Genomic DNA, 23,755 nt, shown 5'->3' with positions numbered 1-23,755 from the left:
TTCATTTTTTCGTTTAGCTTTGGTTTACCGATTTTTTTTTTCTTGCCTTTTACACCGAAAATTTAATAAATGTTCATTTTCGGAGTATTACATCCCTATTCTATCTAGGTAAATGGAAGTGAGGAGAGAACGCAGCGTTACTGTCCATTCCACAAATATGACCAATTTTCTTCTATAGATCTAAACGGAATATTAAAAAAAGAAAATCATACACATTTCCACCTTTGGGTGTACACTATGATCTTTTTATTCCACCTTTATAACTTGTGATAGCATGATTCCGAACCAACACCTTAACTTGGGCGACAACACAGAAAATGCTGCCAACAAAATATTCTTTGACTAATTTCTTCTTTTCGGTTTTAATTGAGTTGTATGTTGAACTTACTGACTTCCATTGTGAGCCAAAAAAATAAGCACATCGAACGAGTGCCTGGTCTCCTTAAGGCATGCTCTCGTTAATTATGCAAACGATGAAATGGCCTTATTAAGACGATGAGTAAAGTTTTCGGAGAAAAGAAAATAGAGCTTACCCTGTAGTTAAATATGGCTCCCTTTAACTACTAGCGCTGTATTCATACTGAGTCACCGTTCTCCGTACGTATAGTCATACCATATAGCATTCATTGCTGCTAGCTTCAAATCAAATTCAAAGCCGGTACTGGAGAAGTTTTGCGAAGTAATTACACCTTTGGACTCGGTACAACTACTAGTTGCGACGTAAATGCCAAATCGATTGCAGCGACTTTTTTATGGTACACACTAGGAATTATAATTACGTCGTTGAATAAATTTTATCATTCGGAAGTTCAAATTTCCGGAGGGGGTTTAACTTGAAAAAAATGAAAGAAACTTCTACTGAACTGTTTGGAAACTATTTGCTTCGTTCATGCACAGCGAACTACCATTAGCATGCTCAACAAGCTCCATGAAAATATACTTGAATGGTATAGTAAAATATAGAATATGGTAGATATACCTATCAGGGGCCTCAGATCAAACTGCTTTAGCTTGTATGTGTCGTCAACGTTTCTTCATGGCATTTCAAAGATCAACATTTTGACTACAAATGTGCAACATTTTAGTGAATTTGGTTCGTTTTATTTCACGAAACAACAGTTAGAAAAAGGGCAGATAAATAAGAGGCATTTTATTAGAATTGCTCAAACTTTATGTAGACTCATCTTATCAAGCAAAAAACTATACCGATAAAGCTTGAAAAAAGCTTGAGATCCAGATACAGAAACAGATACAGCTTATTATTTTTTTTTTCGGAGAGAGAAAAAAGTCAGTGTGTTATATACTTTTTTCTGGACGTGAAGAAGAAAACATCATCCACGTCTTATTTCCTGAATAGGAAGAGGAACTTTTTTTTTTTGTCACTACTGATCTGCGGACCGACCATAAAATTTTACAGACGTTCCCTGCACTGCACGGAGTGTACCGCTCATTGTGTGGATCGCTTTCTCACATATTAGTTGGAAAATAGTGTGCGAAGTAAGTGGGAGAACCACTCACTCAAAGTTGCTTTTCTAACGCTCTGAGGTGCTTTCCAGCCCTGACGAGAAGGGATAAGTACAACTCAACGACCCAGATGCTGAGCAAATATTTGCTGTGTTTTTAAATTGATCATATTTTTTCTGCTAAAGCAAATAATTTTCATGTTACGTTCAATCATAAACTTTAATTCTGAACTTCAAATTTAATGTTATGCCTTGGTCTGTCAATATAGCAGAGCTTGTTGGTCACCAATAGTTGAGTTGAGGTAAAAGATCTTTCAGCAAATTAGCTTTGATTAATAGAAAATTAAGGTCATTAAGGATAACTGATGAATGGTTGAATCCATTTTTTTTGCTGAACATCGAAAGTATTGTTCTTAACCAGATTGATTTTGATACATTGAAGTCTAAATTGAAGCTTAATGCTAAGGGATGTTTCAAATTATTTTTAAAGATTTGCTTTGTGTTTCAGTAGCATTGAAACAAAGAGAATAAACGCAACTCTAAATTCAATACCTTTCTAGTGACTTTCTATGAGAAATCATCATTAAATTTAGGTTCCCTAAATCCATGTACGAAATGCATTTTCAGCAGATAGGGTTAACTACACCATTTCCGGCACAACCAAACTTAATCTTTTTTAATTTAGCGCATTTTAGCACCAAACGGAGTGTTATTGTTACTGATGGCTTCTAAATTAATTTACTTTTCCGCCCGTACCGTAAGATTTGATAAAGAGAAACAAATTGTTGTGATATTGTTTGAAGTCTAACACTGCTTTCTATTTTCTGAAGGTACACTCGAGAGCGCTCTAGAGTGCACCTTTAGTGAAAACACAGAGTGTGGCTCTGCGGTGTGGAAATTTTGAATTTTGATAGTTAAATTAAAATTATTGAATTTTGATAGTGGTAAACTAGCTATTTTAAGACGCACTAACTGAAAATTAAATTGCATTTAACGTAAGTATTCTATGTTAAGAAGTACTGAAAAACTCTCCAATGAGCGATCCATCCCTGGTAGCTACTCTGATCGGAACAAGCGGAATTGAACATGAGCATAATTGACCGCCCACGGTTGCTACTCGGTTATTACCAGATCAGCTGTAATTACACAGATAACCAATAGACGATGCTTGGGGCTAGCAATCATCCTCAATGTGTAAAAACTGGTGATCTCAAACTAGGCAATACCAATGCCGGCCGCGCCCGAACATAGGTCAAGAAAGGAAGGGGTAGGAATGTGTTGACGTGACACTCGCTTTGATGGAAGCCGAGAACACCTCTGCACTTCCACGAGAAATCACTGGGATATTGGGTAAGAGGGCTGGGATTGCAGCAGGGTTCGTTTTGGAAAACGATATGCTGAATTGATGTCCTAACAATCTTCTGCTCAGTAAGCAAACACGTTTGCCACTAGGCAAACGAGCTCCTTTTTGATCATCGAGTTGTTGCTATTACCGAGCAGTCATATTAACAAATAAATCAATTGACGAATCTTGAATGTGGATGGGCCTGAGATTAGACTCATGATGTTCTGCTCAGTAAGCAAAAACGATCGCTTTAAGGCCACCGAGCCCCTCATATTACATCATACCTTTACTCGAGTTGTTGTAACCATTCAAACCTGGCACTGACACCGACAAGTTTCACAAATACACAATAAACAAGCGATTTGACCATAAATCTCTTTAGTATGAAAGCACCTGGGACCACGTTTTTCTGCTCAGTAAGCAAGCCACTGCAACTGACGATCTTTGAAATCCAAAATCCTTCATTAAGTTCCTATTTCATCCGACGTTCAATGCTTCGATTTGCTCTTTACGTATTATTCAGGTTTTCGTGTCTCTTAAAGTCTTACATCATAACAAGCTACGACCGCCGTAACGATTGTTAAGGCCCTGATTAAACAAGATATTAAAATGAATTTAACTTCTCTAAAACAGTCAATAATTTATCTCAAACTGGATCAAGCGTGCACTCTATTGTTCTAAACATTCCAAAGCGTTTCACCAAAGATCAAACAGATTCAATTTTCTACAATAGTGGCTTGGGATAAATCATAATGTAATACAGTACCAACAGTATCGCTTTTCTTATGTTTTATCAAAACCGCAAAATAGATCACACGCATCCCGCCAGGACACAAATGGATTGTTTTTAACTGGAACAAGCTCACCAAATACAATCACCATGGCAGCACCAACACAACCTTACACAAATTTTGGAAAATTTCGAAAAGAAAAATACACAAAACCACATAAAAGCACATAAATAGGAAGCATGGCACTAAAACCATCACTATAAAACCTCAATCGATCTTTTCGAATCACAACACATTATAAACAGCGACAATTTTAACCGATACGGAAACCGATCCAAAAAAAAGTGTGTGCCTCTAACCTCTAATCGATTAATCACAAACTTATCAGCGGAATACGTGTAATAATCCGAACGTCAACTGTAGTCACACTGTTTAGAACAATAGCATCAGAAACAACCATAAACTTATGTCAACAACCCACCGAAATTGTACAACACGAACGAAGGTCACCGGTAAAACTATGTGGGCTACCGTGCCCCTTACTTCACAAACTAAATGACAAAAACCAATTTTTCTGTGGAGGGGATACAGTAAGTCCCAACTACCCCTATTAGATTTAGCAAATATTTTTTAATGACACATCTGAACATACCAACTCGACAAGATGCGAAACACCAAAGCTATTTCAGTTTGAAGCTTTTGGTATGAGTGAGCGCGCGGGGGTATAGTAAGCCCGCCCCCTCTCTAACTACGCATAAGATATTGAGCAACTGTTTTTATATAATTTTTCGGCAGATACCAAATCGATAAGATAAGAAACATCGACATTATTTCATAACTTTTTTAAAGACATTCTAGCACCATACATCCTTCGGTAAAGTTTAAGACGCAAAATATCCTAATTGTACCAGCTGTTCGAGTTTTTCAAAGAAACAAACTTTTGCTCAACTAGTTGATTGGTACACGTTTTCAAAGCGTTATTAAGAACAGCTGTAGATTCATCTAAGTTACCGTCCGAATGGAAAATCCAGGCTTCTCTCAACAAGGTTTAAAACAGCTTGCTTCGAATATTTCCTCCAGCACTTCAATTTACAATATTAATCACTAAAGTCTCATGATCGGTTATTTTCAAATCAGTATCCGTAACTGAACAAATGGAATCGAAATTTGAATAAACGTGGTCAATTAAAGTTCTACCGTTTGCTTTAAATTAAAAAACTCAGCTAAACGCTTCAAATGATTCGAATTATGTTTATCATGCCAATTAATATTAAAATCACCAGCCAATATATTTAATTTACTAGAATCAAGGAATGTCTCGAGCCAGTTCTCTAAAACTTCAACAAAACGCTGGTCACTAGAACTGGGAGAATGATACAAAACACCATAATTACCCATCTTCATGCCACGTACAACTGTAATGCCCAAGAACCAGTTGCCATCAATAACTTCGTTGGTACGAAGGTTGAATTGAACTGATTCTTTGACATAAATAGCAACACCGCCAGTGTGTCTAGAATGTGATAAACAAGCAGCAACAATATATCCCGGAATACTATACTGATCAAAAGCTTCAGTTTCTACAATATGAGTTTCAGATAATAAAACTAAAAGAGGACGTTTTTCCTCAACAATCTGACGTAATGCTACGTAGTTTGTTGACAACCCCGCAATATTCAAGTATAAAAAATCGAATTGATTCACATTCCTGGAACTTGGCTGCTATTTATTGAAACGCAAGCTGCTTTTCTTCTGATCAAAAAGTATTTTATAGAGCAAACATTCCGAGCTAAATGCGGCATGGTTGACGTCCAAGTTCTTTTTTCTTTCTTTATTCATTTTCAAACAATTAATACATTTCAATACAGTTGACGTACACTCCGACGTTTTGTGTTGTTGGCTGCACCTAGAGCATCTATCACAATTTTTGCAATCCATGCTCTTGTGCCCAAATTCTCCACATTTGAAGCATCTCAACACATTAATCGCGGGAACTATCGAGCACCGATCAAACCCTACATTTACTTTTTTCGCACATAACAAACATTTATAAGTATCGACATCGACTTCAATTACAACATTAAACTTGTTATAAGTGAAGCGTGGATTTTCAAACATGTTCACTACTTTTACATCATTAAAAGCGATGTCTTCATTCTGACTTTTGAAGTAGTCAATAAAGACATCGGAGGAAAACTGATCGCTCATGCCCACTATTTTCGATCTTGGCACCGAAGTGGGAACAACAGCACTATATTTTTTACCCAGATTGCTTTCAATACCATTTTTTACATCACTGACGTTTGCTCCTGTTGCACACTCAACAATAATGGAGCCATCTTTACCATTCCTAAAATTACTGATTTTGTGTGTTTTTGGATCCAACTGAGTTTTCAAAAACTTACGAGTATCTTCGCAAGGTTGTTTGGACTCTTACGGTTTAATCACAATGACCGGACGAGTCTTACGATTATTTGGTTTGTTACTTTTACTGTTACTGTTACTTTTAATTTTAATTTGACTAGCACGACTATGTCTTTTTACAATATCCGCAAAACTCGCATTTTCTTGAAAAACAACATCATCATCATGATCACTATTACTAATTACTAATTTACGTTTTTTGCGTCTGGTATTTTGGTCCGATTCTGACTGAATCGTCCTAGATGAACTGCGATTTACAGCTTATTGGTTTTCCGCATCAATTTTAAAAATGAACTTTTCATATTATCCTATTTCTCACAAATTAAATTTTCAAGACCATTTACATTTATTCTAATGTCTGCCATCCCGCTTTTAACCGCGATGTCCACCTGAGCAGCAATGTGATCTCGCATGTCAGTGATCGAGTCCGAGAGTTGAAAAACCTTTTTCATCTCTTCCTCTATCCTTTTGACGCGCGAGATCAGATCATTCTGCTCGTCACAACTCTGATCTGATAGACAACTATCACACTTGAACAGAACATTTGCATTATCTGCTATAAGCCTCGCCGTAGTTTAGTGAGTGCCGCACAAGTGAAATGGAACGTTCCATTGCACGGACCTACACATGTAACTGGGAGCCCACTCATAGCAATAGACTGCTCGCATACATTACACACATCCATTTTACCAAATTAAACGCTAACACTGTTAGCAGCAGACATATACAGGGGAGGAGAACACAAAATAAAATTTTACCGCCACAGCTCACTACACAAAAGCAATAGCGCGCCTGGGGGAAAATACAAAATTAAACAAAAACTAGTTGCTAGACAACCTTTCCTCTACTTATCCTGTTAGAAAAACACCACGGGCACGCGTTGGAATAATCCTTTCGCGGCACACGCCACTATTTCACACGAAATTATTAATTTATTTTCACAGCACAACTCAACAAAAACACTACTTTGTACGCCATACTCGCCACTTCATTGTTCTGAAAAATGATCATGACGATCCTCCTTAATATTCATAGACTTTCTTCGATTTTTTGTGAAATCTGATTCAATTTTTAGTTGATCTCAGTGGCCGTGTACCAAGAACGAGAAAAAGCATGGAGCAGAATGACGAACATATTTCGACGCTTTTCTGCAACGTCACGTCACGTGCTGAAAATTTTCAAAATCAATTGAATATATTTGATGAAAATGAGAAAATCAGCTATTCGCTGTCAAAGGGGCCTCCTTTGAATTGATGATATCAGTTTGCTTAGTCATTTGACGAAGCCATGGATCATTCTCATTCGAGAAACGCTTGATATCATTCAATTGAGTGTAACCTACACAAAAACTGAGCTCTGGTCAACATTCCGGCGAAAAAGGTAAGCCAATCTGACACCAAACTGACTTCTACCAGACCCCAACACTATGGCGATCCGACATTGAACCAACATAAAATTGATCTCGCGTCAACCCGACTCACTGGCTGATGAAGGGGAGAAAGCCGCAGCAACTGGCGATATCCGCCTCCTCTATGATGTTTCACGACACCTGAGCGGGCAAGGATGCCTGACGCGACTGGACAGTTGCTCACCGACCCCACTGACCAGTTGAAACGTTGGTTTGACCACTTTGAACAACTTCTCGAAGTTTCAACGGTCAACCAACCATCAACATCTCGGCATGATCCACCAAGGGTGAGGCGCGTTACTCACGTCAACTCGGAAGCTCCATCATTGCAGGAGATAGAAGCAGCCATCCGAAGTATGAAGTCCAACAAAGCCCCGGGAGTCGATCGCATATCAGCAGAGATGCTCAAGCTATTCGTCAATATCTGGAACACCGCGACTTTTCCGGCCGGCTGGATGCAAGGCGTCTTGGTAAAAGTCCCCAAGAAGGGGGATCCAACTGTATGCGACAACTGGCGAGGCATCATGTTACTGTGTTACTGTTCTCAAAGTTCTGTGTAAAGTTATCCTCAATCGGATACAGGAGAAAATCGACGCGACTCTCCGACGACAGCAGGCAGGATTCCGTGCTGGAAGATCCTGTGTGGACCATATTGTCAAGCTCCGCATCATCTTGGAGCAGGTCAATGAGTTCCAAGAGTCCCTGTACTTGGTATTCATTGACTACGAAAAAGCTTTCGACCGACTAAACCACTAAAACTTGTGGGGCGCTCTGAGACGCAAGGGAGTCCCTGATAAGATCGTCAACCTCACCGAAGCGCAGTACGAGGCTTTCTCAAGCAGAGTGTTGCACAACGGAACTTTGTCTGACCCGATTCTGGTAATCGCGGGTGTGAGGCAAGGATGTATATTATCACCGCTACTGTTCTTCATTGTAATCGACGAGATCATGGTTGGAGCCGTTGACCGTGTACCGCACCGTGGGTTGCTGTGGCAGCCTATTACTATGGAGCATCTCAACGACTTCGATTTGGCTGATTTCGACAACGGCGCTCTGACATGCAGAGTAAGCTCGACGACCTTGTGGAACGCTCCTCTGAAGGAGGTCTAACCATCAACGTCAACAAGACCAAATCGTTGGATGTCAACACGGAAAACCGTTCCAATTTCACGATAGCTGGGTAGGTAGTGGAGAAAGTCGAAAGCTTCCAATATCTTGGCAGCCAGATTGCGTCGGACGGCGGCACCAAGAGCGACATAGGTGCACGGATTAAGAAAGCGAGGGCTGCTTTTGCCTGTTTGGAATCATTTTTCTGGGTTGCTTCCATACTCCACTGCCGTATATCAATTGTTAGTGAGTGACTCAATTGACAGGGACGATGAGGTTCATATGAGAAAGTGGCTCTTCAAATGATGTGCATGACAAAATCCGTTGCGCAGAATTGATTGAAAGGTTGTATTGGTTCTCCTTCAATCGAATGATATGAAAATTAACAGCACTCAAGTATGTACAATAAAACAGCGCCATTTCCCGTGCGACGACCGAGACACGACCTTTGAATCTCAATCATTATTTCAATTAAATAATCATAGCCACCAAACGAATGAATAACAATGCTTGTTCCACATTCAGGGTTTGGGTTCTTGTCAACAACATTCTTTGAAATTCAAGAACCCTCAATCTCGACTCATTTAAATCTCTTCAATTTTGCGGAACAAAACACTACAAACCGCATACAATTTGCGGGGTAAAAGTCATCGCTGAACAAATGTAGAACTATTGTAGACAAAAAACCTCAAACTCAATGCAGAAAACCCATTTTTCCATCAGCTTTCTGCTTCCCAAAGAGAGCCCGCGAAGTAAAGGAGAAAAATGAGCTTTCTTATACATTGCCATCCCACTCCAGTTCCACTCGCTTGAAACATTGTATCAGCAAACCAAACACGCTAGCAGAGTTCTATTGATGGAATTTTCATCTTTCGCTTTTCTTGAAATTCAATGAAGTCAATGATGCGAACTGTTAACAGTGAAAATTGGTCATCTCAAATCGTATTCGTTCTTTCGAAAACAAAATTTCAATCTTGTTTATTCAACGTCGGTCTCTGTTCCGCGATCGAGTGCCAATTGGTGAATAATCACAGACGGCAATCGAGTGCCTCACCTGGAATCTATCGAACCCATCAACGCCATGGGCCGGGCTTTACTTCCCTTCCGAAGGAAGACGAGATCAAAGATTTTTTCACCTCGGGAAATCCCAGCGACCTCGGTTGGAATGGAACCCAGATACACTGGGGTGAGAAGAAAAAAGTCACGCTTATCACTCAACTACCGGTGGCGTTATAATTTCGAAACAATTATTCCAGTTTACCAAATTTTCCCGTATCCAATCATCGACAAGAAGGGGTATTTTTCTCGACATGCTTCTGTCTTTCCCACCAACCTACATCCTGATGGGATGCCGATATCCATTGCGCCTTGGTATGCAAATGTTTACAACGTCATCGGATTGGTTCCCGCGAGCAGCCGGATATCAATTCGATATGTCGAGTGGAATGATGATCATTTGATGGCACTTTATCGTTACTACTATGTACGAACCTACTGCTGATGATCTTGCCTTGGCAATACGATACGGGAGCATGGTAGGCAAGTTGTTTTTCTGGTAACAGCGGATGTTGTCTTTTTCTTATTTGGAGTGATACTTACGCCACCTTCGGGATTTATTTAATTAACACGGATGTGCTTTTCTACTAATAATCTAATTCAACACATCACAAACAGAAAACATTGCTGATTTGAACGATTTTTTCCCGTTACCTTGACATAATGGGCGGCGAAGAGAGAAAAACTTCCTATACTGATATTGCCGACACGTGCCCCAACGGGTCTAGGGCTTTCGCTTCAGCTAATGTGTCAATCAATGGTATCGATTGTATGGTTGCTGTATGCGTTGGCTGCTGTAACCTGGTAACATGTGTGATTGTGTGTTTTGTTTCTCCATAGTGTTATGGTGTTTTGGCCATGCTAATTACAACGTTGTAGGGGGTGTTTTTATAAATTATGCTCTAATTTCTAGCACACTGGTACCAGGATAGCGAGTAAGCAAGATTAGAGCTTGTAATGGCATTTTTGGAAAGTTGATTGTGTCGAGATTTATTGCCTTACAAAATGATTGAATGATATAGGCAACATATCGATTGTACCAATGGACTATTGCACTGTCAGATCGATCTCCCAACTAGAAACAGCATAGCTTAAGAACCGGTAGTCTTCAAAAAATAATAAAGTATGTGGATTATACTTTCTTGACGCAGGACTACGTCTGTGATTTCTATATGGGGGTACACATTCTGAAAATGGAACATGTAACACAATTATGAAAGATTTTGAACGTTAATAGCTCAGCTGCCCCTGGATCAATTTCAATAATTTTATCACAAATCGATCAGATATATTCTTACGCATCTGTTTAATCTAAGACTTTATCATTTTTCAAAATGTTACTATTGAAAATTTCCCGAATGTGCAATTGTTGTTCTCAAACTTAAAATTATCACTGAATTCCTTCGAAAAGCGATTTCCCTAACACAGATTTCAAAGTTGAATTCCATCCAGTCTCACCAAACGGCGTTTATTCAATCACCCTCACCACGCGTGATGTTCTCCAGTACACAACGAAAGGCTCCCCGCAAGCAGCTAGCTACCAAAGTTGCAATCACTTTTTGTGGTGGTGTCCGTAAAATGTAAAATATTTGTTTAATGCTGTTGCGCTTAAACGTACGTTTTCTTTTTATATTGCTGGTTACCATATTTAAAAAAAAATTATATATTGACTGACACTGAAAAACTAAACTCAGTAAAAAATAATATTTTCAAGTTAAGGGCAAACATCGTTCCAACCCTATGATTCGTCAATTTAAAAACTGATATTGAATTCTATTGAACGTCAATTCAATTCCATCACCAATCAACTAATTTTACTCCGGTGATCAGATTTCCCCCGGACCACAATACCCAAGCAAAATAACTAACATACGGTTGCTGACCACTTTAGTTTACTACACGCTCTTTCAATTTTACTCAAAAGTGAGTAGAATTCTACTCACTTTCGGTAAAAATGGAACATAGTTATTAACTTTTGAGTAATGGATGCATCTGTCAAATTGAGAGTAACTTCTACTCAGTTCTAGTTTTAAGAAAATTAACGGAACTGAGTAAATAATGAGTAAAACATATTACACAGTTCTTGTATAATTGATCGGTTCATAAAATGAGCAATTTGAATTGTCATTGGAAAAACAGTATATTAATTAAAATATAATAACAATAAAGCTACATAGCGATTTTTTTTTTGTGATTTGGATGGAAGAACATCAGCCCTCTCAATCAACATGAGATGTTTCGTACTCCTGAAATTAAATTTAATTCGATCTATCAACAATTCCTCGATCACAGAATCAGACCTACACCTACCAACACTTCATGCTAGTGACGGAACTGCTCCGGACACTACGAGTACACGACCGCTTCTTCTGGAATTGGTAACCATCGTTTCTGACCAAAATAGACGGATTCTTCCGGTTTTGATGTCGAAGTCGATTGTTTATTCAGGGGCAGTGTTGGCAAAATCATCAATCAAATGACAATTTTCCGCTCGCATACGCTCTCACGCGTGATATTGGAACAAAATATCATGCTTGATATTGATTTTACAAGCTCCTTTGATAATTCGAGACTATTCACAACGTGCAAAAATCAAGTTGAGAGTTGACTCGACAGAAAAATGATTCCGATGCACATCGTTTTCTTAGAAAGAGAAAGTATAGCTTGCTATCTCTTTTTATTCTTCACCGATGGCAGACACGATGTGACTGCTGCCAGCCGTTATGGAAGTTTCAGTTGCATTCGGGTGTAAAGTAAAAATCATGAAACTCAATATCACCACAGTTTGTTGATATTTGCAGCTGGTAAGTTTTGTTAGCTTGATATTCCGAGCTGCGATATCACAGCTTGCAAAATCGACCGCAGTTTTTTGCTTGTTGATTTCTGTCTACGAAAGTCAAGCGTGATCTTGGGCATTGGTGAGATTTGTTTTTTGATATTTTCCCAACATGTTCAGGGGACATGGTTTCGGGGAAATTTGACGGAGAATTTGACCTCCTACTGATAATCGTTGATTTCAGAAGAAGTTGCAACGATGCAAATGCAGTTTTTTTTTTGCTTGGATTTGTTTTCCGTCGATCTTGTTTTCCGTGCTGAGCACCAATGCTCCCATACCTGGACCCTACCTATCGACCCATCAACTCATGAACCGGGGACCAACGGCGGGGACCAACGGCTTTACTTCCCTTCCGAAGGAAGGCGTGATCAGAGATGTTATGCCTCAGAACATCCCGGCGGCGCCGACTGGGATTGAACCCAGGCCTATTGGGGTGAGAGGTAATCACGCTTACCACTACACCACCGGCGCCACTCTCAAATGCAATTCGTCGACGTGAATTCCACACTTTTTAATTATTACAGTTTTACGCAAAGGCTTTAATTTATAAATCATTGACAAAAGAACGCTGAGTAATTTTTGTTTGTGGATTACTCAAAAATGAGTAAACATTAATTTACGATAAACAGAGTTAATGTTACTCAGTTTGCTAAATAAATAATACTCAGTTTTTGACATTTTGCATAAAAATACTAAACTGAGTAGAAGTTTCTCACTTTAGAGTAAAACAAAACGAGCGTATGGGTTTGTATACTCTTGCTCTACACGCAGGTTTTACCATACTCAAAATAGAGTAACTCCTACTCAGTTTATATTTTCATGCTAAATGCTAAAAACTGAGTAACATTAAATAAGAAAAGTGAGTAATTTCTATTCTGTTTGTTTTAAATTAATGCTTACTCTCTTTTTAGTAATCCCACACAAATTTTACTCACCATATTTTGGAAAAGACTTGCAAGCTCTTGTCCTTTGCGTCCTTGTTTACACCGAAAACAGCCGAATAGAAATAATAAGTATTTTGAGTTCTTCATTAAAATATCTGAAATCTAACACAGAATTTTTTCGAAACTCGCAAAATAAATCAAAATGGCGGTTATCAAAAAAAGTTTGATTTTTCGTTGAAAAACTACAAGGGCAGCACTATGGGGTTGTACGCAATGGTGACGTAGGACTACGTGGTCTTATATAATAAATCTTATTTGTTAACTGCAGTAGGAGTTTGTGTTTTATGTAGGAATAGGAATTTGAGCGGAGCTCTCTCTATTTATACTCTTTAGTATGACGCGCTTGACCTAGATGGCCCACAGTGACTCACGAAGAGCTACTGATTCCGATCAATAGCGGTGCGGCTTTTTCCTCGTTCTATGGATGCTGATAAGGGCTGCAGCTCGCAGCTTGCAGGCAGCCTTAGATTGTGTACTGGAGCGGTTGAGTGCAGCCTTGATAGCTAGCTGCTTTCGGAGAGTCTTTCGTTGTATACTGGAGAACATCACCACTCACCGCGGTGATTGAATAAACAACGTTTGGTGAGACCAGGTGGAATAAAACTTTGAAATCTGTGTTAGGGAAATCGCTTTTCGCAGGCAATCGGTAATAATTTTAACTATGATAGCAACAGTTGCAAATTCGTGCAATTTTCAATACTGACATTTTGAAAAATGATAAAGTCTTAAATTCAACTGATGGGTACAAGTATTTCTGATCGATTGGTGCTAAAATCATTGAAATTGGTCCAGGGGCAGCTGAGTTATTTACGCTCAAACTCTTTCATAATTTTGTTGCATGTTCCATTTTCGGATTTCACAAATCTCTACTCAAATGCGCGTAAAAATTGAAAAGTTGAAACACCTGAAAATCCTATGAAAGGTTTTAGATAATTCATTTTTACATTGCGGATAGAAGAATCAGCGAAATTGATAAGATCCCTATCTCGCAAGGTAAAAAAATGGTTTTTCGAGAAAAATGTGTTTAAAGATTTGAGCTATATTTAAGTCCCTTATATCTCACCGTTTCTTCGTAACGATTTTGTGAATCGAATTGGCATTTTGACACAACATTCTAAAAGGTATAAGGATGATGAAAATGCAAAAAAAAAACGATTTTTGAAACCCACCAACAGGTGTCCTTCCTAAAAAGTAAAATATGCCATTCAATATTTATAATGTTTCTTTGAAATCTAATTTTATTTTTAAATCCAATAATTCACAGTTGGAAGAAAAAAATGGTAAAACCACAATGGTGGGTTCAATTTTTTAAACATTATTTTTGCAAAAATGGCAAAGATTGGCAGATGCTGTGACAATACCATTACCATCTCCATTTTTGGGAAATCATAAGCCGGAGACACAAAATACTTCAACATATTCTCAGTATGCATATAAAGTGGTCCTTCTGGACTACCAACTTGAAAAGGTTGTATTTTCTCCTAACAACACAGAAAATATTCAGACAGAATGAAAAAAAATGTTCATCCAACGGAACAATCCAACAGAGATCCACATTTTTCTCCAAAAGTACTCCTAAAGCAGCTGTTGCTAAATTTTCCTATGCTGTCGGTGCTGGTCACAGCAGCAGGATCAGAATGATGATAGTGAATATACATATACAGCTATAAAGGAAAATATCAAATAGTGCTCCAGCATCATCTCTATTCAGATGTATCACGAGTTTCCTTTTTAAATATTCCCTCCCAGTGGACTCGTTCCGGAGCTTGGGCTGGTCCCGTTTTTAGAGAAAAATTTATAGCAACTGAAATTTCGGTGACTTTTATTCAGTCATATAATTTTGAATGTCTTCCTAGTCTTCCTTGAGGAAATCATCGAAATGAATCTAGAAATATAAAGCAATTTACAAAAACAATGCATTAGTTTCAAGAAACAACTCCTATAGTATAGGTTTACCGCTTCTTAAACCTAGTACCAAGATGAAGAAACAAGCATACTGATGAAACCGGAGATCACAAATAAGATATTGTACAGTTTCGTTTTCATTTCACTTTATATTTATTCATCCCACCAGACTCGAATGGAAAAGGGAAACTGCTATTCCCGGAACTAGTATTTCTTTTGCAATCGTTCCGGAGATGGGGAAAATGCGTACGAAAGCTTTTTCATTTTTGCTTTTCGCTCTCTCCTGCAGCCGTAGATGGGTTCTTTATGTGTGTTTCACCTCAAGTGTTGCTTCTTCATGTATAAGTAAAGGAAAATAATATTCATAGTTCTTTTTTTTCTTCTCCCATTCTTCATCTTCCCGAAGATATTCGGATAGGATATGGCTGCTAAATTCTACAGAAGCTCAATCCGGAACAACCATGATGATCCCTCCTTGAGTTCTGTATTCAAATGGGATTGCTTTCATTTCATACCAATATGAGTTTGTGCTTCTTCAAGCTACATGTTTTACATGTACACCAACTGTCATCGTGAGGAAATGTTTTGCCAGAGGCGAAAAAAACTGCTGTGTGCGCATATGCTATTACAAAGTTCGTGTAACCAGGGCCAGAACCTCAAACGTGAACCCACTTATTGCTACTTACATCCTAATACTACTTTTTAAAATTTAATTTAAATAAGTAATCACACAAATCTGGGATTTGATTAAGGATAACCGGATACTCATCGACCGTAGTACAGAAGAAAAGTATTTATAAGGATAAGTTTTAAGAGTATGTGGTATCCAAAGGGTTAACGACGGTGCTTGTTCGAATTTCATGAAGGTGCTGCAGCAGTAGCACAAACAGCAAGAATTGAATAGTTGATTTGAATTCCCACCCACATCACGGTCTGATGAAGTATGTTTGACCGAATAAATTTATCATAAATTAAATACCAATCCCAGATAAGGACCCAACATCGACGGCATATTTTAATAATATCAGAAATGCTCGAAAGAATCAGAAAGCTATGTTAAACATAATTGGTTCAAGTTCATGCTTACCTTTCTGTCCAAGTGGTTCGACCGAAATTACAGTGGAAAATTAACGATTAATCCTGAAAATGGAAAAAGAAAACAAATAAAAATGCTATAGTTTCTTTTGATAATCATTTCAGCCTCAATTATATGGTTAATATGTGTTTGCAGATTTTGCTTGCAGTTATTTGAGTTTGAGTGACGTGAAATATTTAAGGCTAATGACGAAATTGCTTAATACGTACGTCTTCTATTCAACCTTTTTTTATATTTTGTTGTAGTTCAAGTAACTCATACAAAAACTGAAAATTTGTGTCCTGTCTCTTTTGTATTGTGATTACAAGCTAAATTTAAACTCCTTAAGGTGTTGGGGTTTCAGATATCCTAGTCAGTAACGCTATAGATTTTTGAGATGTACAAATTTTAGTAAACTTGACGCGAATCCAGATGCTTACCTATATAAGCCAAACTCTCATCCACTGCACAGTGGTCCAGAATGCAGATTTAGCTGGAATGATATGTTTTGAGCCTGAAATTGAAACTTTAGACTAAAAGTCTCTCCTACAAAGTTGTTCCTTATAGTTAGGCCCTCATTTTTATGACATTGAATTCTAGGGTGGTTCCTATTATCATTAAAATCAAAAATCTAACTTTTTTGTTTGAATAAATTAAGGTATACATTCTTCCGCAAAGTTATAGCTGAGCTAATTTCAAGCAACTGTGGTGAAAATAACTTTTTTGTATCTCTTAAATTGGCCAATTTAGAGCTATTTTCTTGAATTGAGTTAGGGTGGCTCTCAAAAAAACAGTTTTTTTGCTCTATTTTTCTTATTTCGAATTTCTCAGCAAAGGTGTCTTCAGATAACTTTTAGATCGCAAGAAGGCGCAAATTTTTGCTGCACAAAGCTTGTCAATATCTTTCGCCGATCAAGAGTTATTGATTTTTTTATACTAAAATTATGCACTTTTCAAATGTTAATATCTCTGGTTGGGGCAAACAAAAAAAAAGTTTTTTTACGGCATTTGAAAGGGCGTATGTTATTCTCAATAATATGAAAAAATTGGAGGTATGTTATTTTTTAAACTTGTATAAAATCAATTTGAATTTATTCATATTTTTTACTATATTTGACTATATCTTTTTTATTAGAAGAGATACAGGCAACAAATTCAGCTATAAAACATTCGTCTTAAAGAGTTTTAAAAGTTTCTACAAGATGACTTTCATGATAAATTTCAAATAAAAAAGTTATTGGCAAAAGATGGATTTCATAGGACCACTCTAATGACAAATTTATATAAAATGTGCTAGTACATTTGTTTCAATATTTGGACATTTAGTGTCTTCTAAGAAGTTTTTGTTCTTAAAAATTTCCTTCTTTTGGTGTTTGCAGACGTCAGGGTGGTCCTCAAATTAAGGAATTTTTAAAACTAACTTTTTTGTTTTACAAAATATAAACATGTGTTGTTTGAAAAAGTTGTAGTTAAGTTACTTGCAAGCAACTTTGTCGAAGAAAATTTTTTTCTATCTCTTAACGTTCTCATTTTAGAGTAATTTTTCGGAGTTGACTTAGGGTGTTCCTGGAAAAAATAGTTTTTTAGCAATAACTTTTTTATTTGAAAATTCTCATGAAAGTTATCTTGGAGAGCATTTTAAAACTCTTTAAGACGAATGTTTTATAGCTGAATTTGTTGCCTGTATCTCTTCTAATAAAAAAGATATAGTCAAATATAGTAAAAAATATGAATAAATTCAAATTGATTTTATACGAGTTTAAAAAATAACATACCTCCAATTTTTTCATATTAATTTTTAAATTTTAGTATAAAAAAATCAATAACTCTTGATCGGCGAAAGATATTGGCAAGCTTTGTGTAGCAAAAATTTGCGTCTTCTTAAGATCTAAAAGTTATCTGAAGACACCTTTGCTGAAAAATTCTAAATAAGAAAAACAGAGCAAAAAAACTGTTTTTTTAAGAGTCACCCTAACTCAATTCAAGAAAATAGCTCTAAATCGGCCAATTTAAGAGATACAAAAAAGTTATTTTCACCACAGTTGCTTGAAATTAGCTCAGCTATAACTTTGCGGAAGAATGTATACCTTAATTTATTCAAACAAAAAAGTTAGATTTTTGATTTTAATGATAATAGGAACCACCCTAGAATTCAATGTCATAAAAATGAGGGCCTAACTATAAGGAACAACTTTGTAGAAGAGACTTTTAGTCTAAAGTTTCAATTTCAGGCTCAAAACATATCATTCCAGCTAAATCTGCATTCTGTACCACTGTGCACTGTTTTATCCCGACATGGTTGTTTTACGAGGCAAGATTCTTTTTAAACCAAAACCAGTGCTGAAAATTCTCAAAATCAATTGAACATTTTTGATTAAAATGAGAAAAGCAGCTATCCGTTATCAAAGGGGACCTCCTTCGAATTGATTATATCAGTTTGCTTAGTCTTTTGACGAAGGTATGGATCATTCTCATTTGAGAAACGCTTGATATCATACAATTGAGTGTAACCTACACATAAACGGAGCTCGGGTTGACATTCCGGCGAAAAGCTAAGCCATTCCGACATCAACCTGACTTTTACCAACCTCCAATCCGATGTTGACCCGACATCATCCCGACATTGGGTCGAAAACGACCTTAAATTTACCTTACATTGATCCGTCATCGGGTCGACTTGTCTGTTCAGGACCATTTTGCTGGGTTTCTTCCATACTCCATTGTCGTATATCAAATTATAGTGAGTGACTCAATTGACAGTGACGATGAGGTTCGAATGAGAAAGAGTGGTGGGCATGTGAGAATTTGTTTTCACAGAATTGATTGAATGATATGAAAATTAACAGCACTGGTAGCATGGCCCCTCATTGGTGAATTCATATTGTTCGATGGATAATTCGTTGAATGAGGATCAAGATATGATCACTATATTACAATGGAGCTGTCGTAGTTTAATTCCTAAATTAGACTCGTTCAAATATTTGATTCACAATTCTGATTGTGATATATTTGCACTCTGTGAAACATGGCTTTCTTCTGAAGATGAACTAAACTTCAACGATCAACATTATCCGCCTGGACCGAGATGATTCATATTGTGGCGTACTTTTGGGGATCAAAAAGTGCTACCCCTTCTGTAAAATCTCAATCCCAATAAATTCAGGCATTGAAATTGTCGCTTGCCAAATAAATGATCTTTGCATAGCTTCTGTATATGTCCCTCCAAGGACTTCCATAAACCGCCGCCAGCTTTGGAGTTTAGTTACTATTCTCCCATCTCCAGTTCTATTACTGGGCGGTATGAACTCACACGGTACTGGCTCGGGCGAATCATACGATGACAATAGAGCGGGTATTTTCTATGATTTGTGCGACAATTTCAACTTAACTATCTTGAACACTGGTGATTCAACACGAATAGCAAAACCTACTGCTCGGAAGAGCCGTCTTGATATATCTTTATGCTCTAAGTCACTATCATAAGATTGTCTGTGGAAGGTAATTAATGATCCCCATGGTAGTGATCACTTACCAATTATTATTTCAATCAAATGTGGTCGTCAAAAATCAAATCAGTCAATTCAAGCTTCTTTTGACCTCACAAGGAACATTGATTGGAAAAATTGGCTTTGGCGGTAACTCTTGGTATTGGCTCTACCGATCATCTGCCACCATTGGAAGAGTATAGTTTCTTTACCGAACTGATCTACAAAAGCTCATCAGAAGATGCCTTTAAAGATTATGGTAGACATGAAAGATCTGAGCTTTTTTTAAAGTATCTAAAGCTTGTAAAAAAGCTTAATAACTTACTGAAAGCAAAGAAGAGAAATTACTGGCGTACTTTTATCGAGGGACTTTCTAGGGAAACCTCGATTACAACGCCATGGAAAAAGGCTCGCTAAATGCGAAACCGCTCCTCATCCAATGAGAGTGAAGAATACTCCTCTCAATGGATATTCGACTTCGCTAAAAAGGTTTGTCCAGACTCTGTCCCAGCACAACCGACTTTACGGGATACAGCCCGAAGTAACGGTTCTCTTGATGAATTTGATTCAGTTTCTATAGACATACTGTCAGAACGTCTGCACAGTAGTGAATTACCAGTTATTTTAAATAATTTATAGTATAATTTGCTGTCAGAAAAACAAATAACCTTCAATCTAGGTCAACTGACAACTTCTCGAATTAGCTAATAGGTTCATGTTTAAGTCCCTTACTTTATACAGTCAGGAATCCTTATTGCCGGATCCTTATTGCCGGGCTATCCGTGAATAAGGATACCCACAGCTTTCCACAGGATTTCCACTAATAGGGGCTGTGGTGAATTATCTCATTTGTTTCAATATATAGAGCTATACTGTCTACGACAAATATGTTTTACTGGGATAGACCAACAAGCCTGAGACTGTGCCTGTGGATTCAGGTTTAATTGGGAACTACGTCGCCAGAGGCGCTTCACTTTTAAGTTACTTATGACGGGCATTATAATATATGGATCTTAGGTGCAACATAGAATATTTCGTGATCCTGGCCATATAGAAAGTTACTGTCTTCAGCAAAGCTGTTCAAGTGACCAAGTCCTTTCGGATGGTGGGCATAATAGTTCAGAACTCTCTCACTACACAGCGCTAGTGTGCACAAGAACTTCCTATATAAGCTGTACCTCAAAATCCTGGCCATATAGAAGGTTACCGTCTTGAGCAAAGTTGTTCAGGTGACCAAGTCCTTTCGGATGGTGGGCATAATAGTTCAGAACTCTCTCACTACGCAGCGCTAGTGTGCATGTGAACTTCCTTAATATGTTATTTCTGGAAAGCTTATCCATATAAGATGTTGCTGTGCAATGTGAGGACACGAAACGGAATAGAGATGACGTGTAGAGAGGCTGTAAATCGATTTCGGACGCCATTTTGAAATCTAACATGGTGGTCATCGAGTCAAGAAAAACTGTCAAATACCCTACAATATGGCTATTTTCGGAAAGGCAACGACGTACAGAGGCTGGAAATCGATGCCAGACGCCATTTTGAAATCCAAGATGGTGGCCATCGGTTCAAGAAAAACTGTCAAATACCCTACAATATGGGTATTTTTTGGAAAGGGGATGACGTGTAGAGGCTGCCAGATGTAATATTGGAATCCAAGATGGCGGCCATCGGTTCAAGAAAAACTGGTAAATACCCTACAATATGGATAAGAAAGAGGACGACGTGTAGAGGCTGGAAATCGATGTCAAAGGCATTTTGGAATCCAAGATGGCGGCCATCGGTTCAATAAAAACTGTCAAATTCCACAATATAGGTTTTTTTGGAAAGGGAACGACGTGTAGAGATCAGATATCGATGCCACCCGCCATTTTGAAATTGAATATGGCGGCCTTTGCTTTAACGTACACTATTAATGGGGATGACGTGTATAGGCCCAAAATCGATGTCTTCCACCATTTTAGGATCCAAAATGGTGGCAATTGGCTTTCGAAGGGACATTTAGTGGCTATGGACAGCCTCGTATCAGTTCAATACAGTTAACGTGGACCGTTAACGGGGTAGGTTTGGCGATAATCCATTAGGAAGGTGAATTTGATCTAATTAATGTTTTAGGGTATTTTGGAGCTCAAAATCTTGCCTCGCATTATTTTTTTTCTGAATAATGCTTACCAAGCATATTGCGTATAATTTGTATAATGTGTATAACGTATCATTGAGCAAGATGACAACGTTTCGACATCCTTTAGCAAATCTTGCATTTTTGAACTCTTTTCGACATTATTGTCCAATAAGCAGAAGCTGTCAAACTCGAAGAGTTGATTTATCGCCGCGATAATCCATATTCATTGTAGATGGGTCCGGTTCGCTAACAATTTCATCTGCTGTAGCTGGTGCATCTCTTATGATTTCGTTGATTTCACTATGTTTCTTATCCCCGGCGCACCAAAGTTTTCGTGAATTTGTTGAATTTCGGACATGATCTGCAAATCCTCGTTGTAGTCTTCATTGCATTGTGAATTCGCTAAATACGACGGAAGAATTTTCTTCAAGCAGTTTATCGATTTACAGCCTCTCTACACGTTATCCCGTTTCTGAAAAAAACCCATATTGTACCCAATTCGCTAAATACGACGAAAGAATTTTCTTCAAGCAGTTTATCGATTTACAGCCTCTCTACACGTCATCCCGTTTCTGAAAATACTCATATTGTAGGGTATTTGACAGTTTTTCTTGAACCGATGGCTTCCATCTTGGATTTCAAAATGGCATCCGGGATCGATTTCCGACCTCTACACGTCGTCCCCTTTCCGGAAATGCCCATATTGCATGGTATTTGACAGTTTTTCTTGAACCGATGGCCCTCATCTTGGATTCTAAAATATAGCCTGGAATCGATTTCCGACCTCTACACGTCGTCTTCTTTCCGGAAATACCCATATTGTAGGGTATTTGACAGTTTTTCTTGAACCGATGGCCAGCATCTTGGATTCTAAAATGACGTCTGGCATCGATTTTCAGTCTCTACACGTCATCCCTTTTGCGAAAATACCCATATTGTAGCGTATTTGACAGTTTTTCTTGAACTGATGGCCGCCATGTTGGATTTCAAAATGGCGTCTGGCATCGACTTCCAGTCTCTATACGTCGTTCCCTTTCCGAAAATATCCATATTGTAGGGTATTTGACAGTTTTTCTTGAATCGATGACCGCCATCTTGGATTTCAAAATGGCGTCCGAAATCGATTTACAGCCTCTCTACACGTCATCCCTATTCCGTTTCGTGTTCTCACATTGCACAGCAACATCTTATATGGACAAACTTTCCAGAAATAACATATTAAGGAAGTTCATGTGCACACTAGCGCCGCGTAGTGAGAGAGTTCTTAAATAATATGACCACCATCTGAAAGGACTTGGTCACCTGAACAACTTTGCTCAAGACAGTAACCTTCTATATGGCCAGGATTTTGAGATGCAGCTTATATAGGAAGCTCATGTGCACACTAGCGCTGTGTAGTGAGAGAGTTCCGAACTAATATGACCACCATCCAAAAGGACTTGGTCACTTGAACAGCTTTGCTGAAGACAGATACTTTCTATATGGCCAGGATCACGGAATATTATATGTTGGAGCTAAGATCCATATATTATAGCACCCGTCGGGGGCTGTTCATAAACTACGGAGACAGTTTAGGTGGGGGGTTGACAATTATCCAACAATTCAGTGCTAACATTTGAAAACGGCACAAAAGCCATTTGCAAACAAATGGTTTGTGGGCCCTTTACTCACTACTTGAAGTACACCCACGCGACACAACAGCAACATCGGGTAGGGGAAATTTTCCCCTTCCTGGCTGTTGGTTTGCGTGGGCGTTCTTCGGGTAGCGAGTAAAGGGCCCACAAACCATTTGTTTACAAATGGCTTTTGCGCCGTTTTCAAATGTTAGCACTGAATTGTCTACGCAGGGGGAGG

The 23,755-nt window shown here is 38.1% G+C and overlaps 1 protein-coding gene across 1 annotated transcript in view; it reads right to left on the bottom strand.

The window, feature by feature from the left end:
- LOC135707999 (protein Fe65 homolog) overlaps positions 1–23,755 on the bottom strand; it is a 358,036-nt gene that overhangs the window by 302,608 nt on the left and 31,673 nt on the right. The window contains exon 2 of the mRNA XM_065229931.1: positions 16,307–16,359. The gene's annotated coding sequence lies outside the window, so the exon portion shown is untranslated. The remainder of the gene's footprint in view (positions 1–16,306; positions 16,360–23,755) is intronic.

This window comes from Ochlerotatus camptorhynchus, unplaced genomic scaffold (genome assembly GCF_037179485.1).
Source record: "Ochlerotatus camptorhynchus isolate MF236.1 unplaced genomic scaffold, CSIRO-AGI_Acam_v1.1 ptg000324l, whole genome shotgun sequence".
NCBI classification, from domain to species: Eukaryota; Metazoa; Arthropoda; class Insecta; order Diptera; family Culicidae; genus Ochlerotatus; species Ochlerotatus camptorhynchus.
The sequence above is the reverse complement of the archived record's forward strand: the minus strand, read 5'-3'. Positions and strand labels throughout refer to the sequence as shown.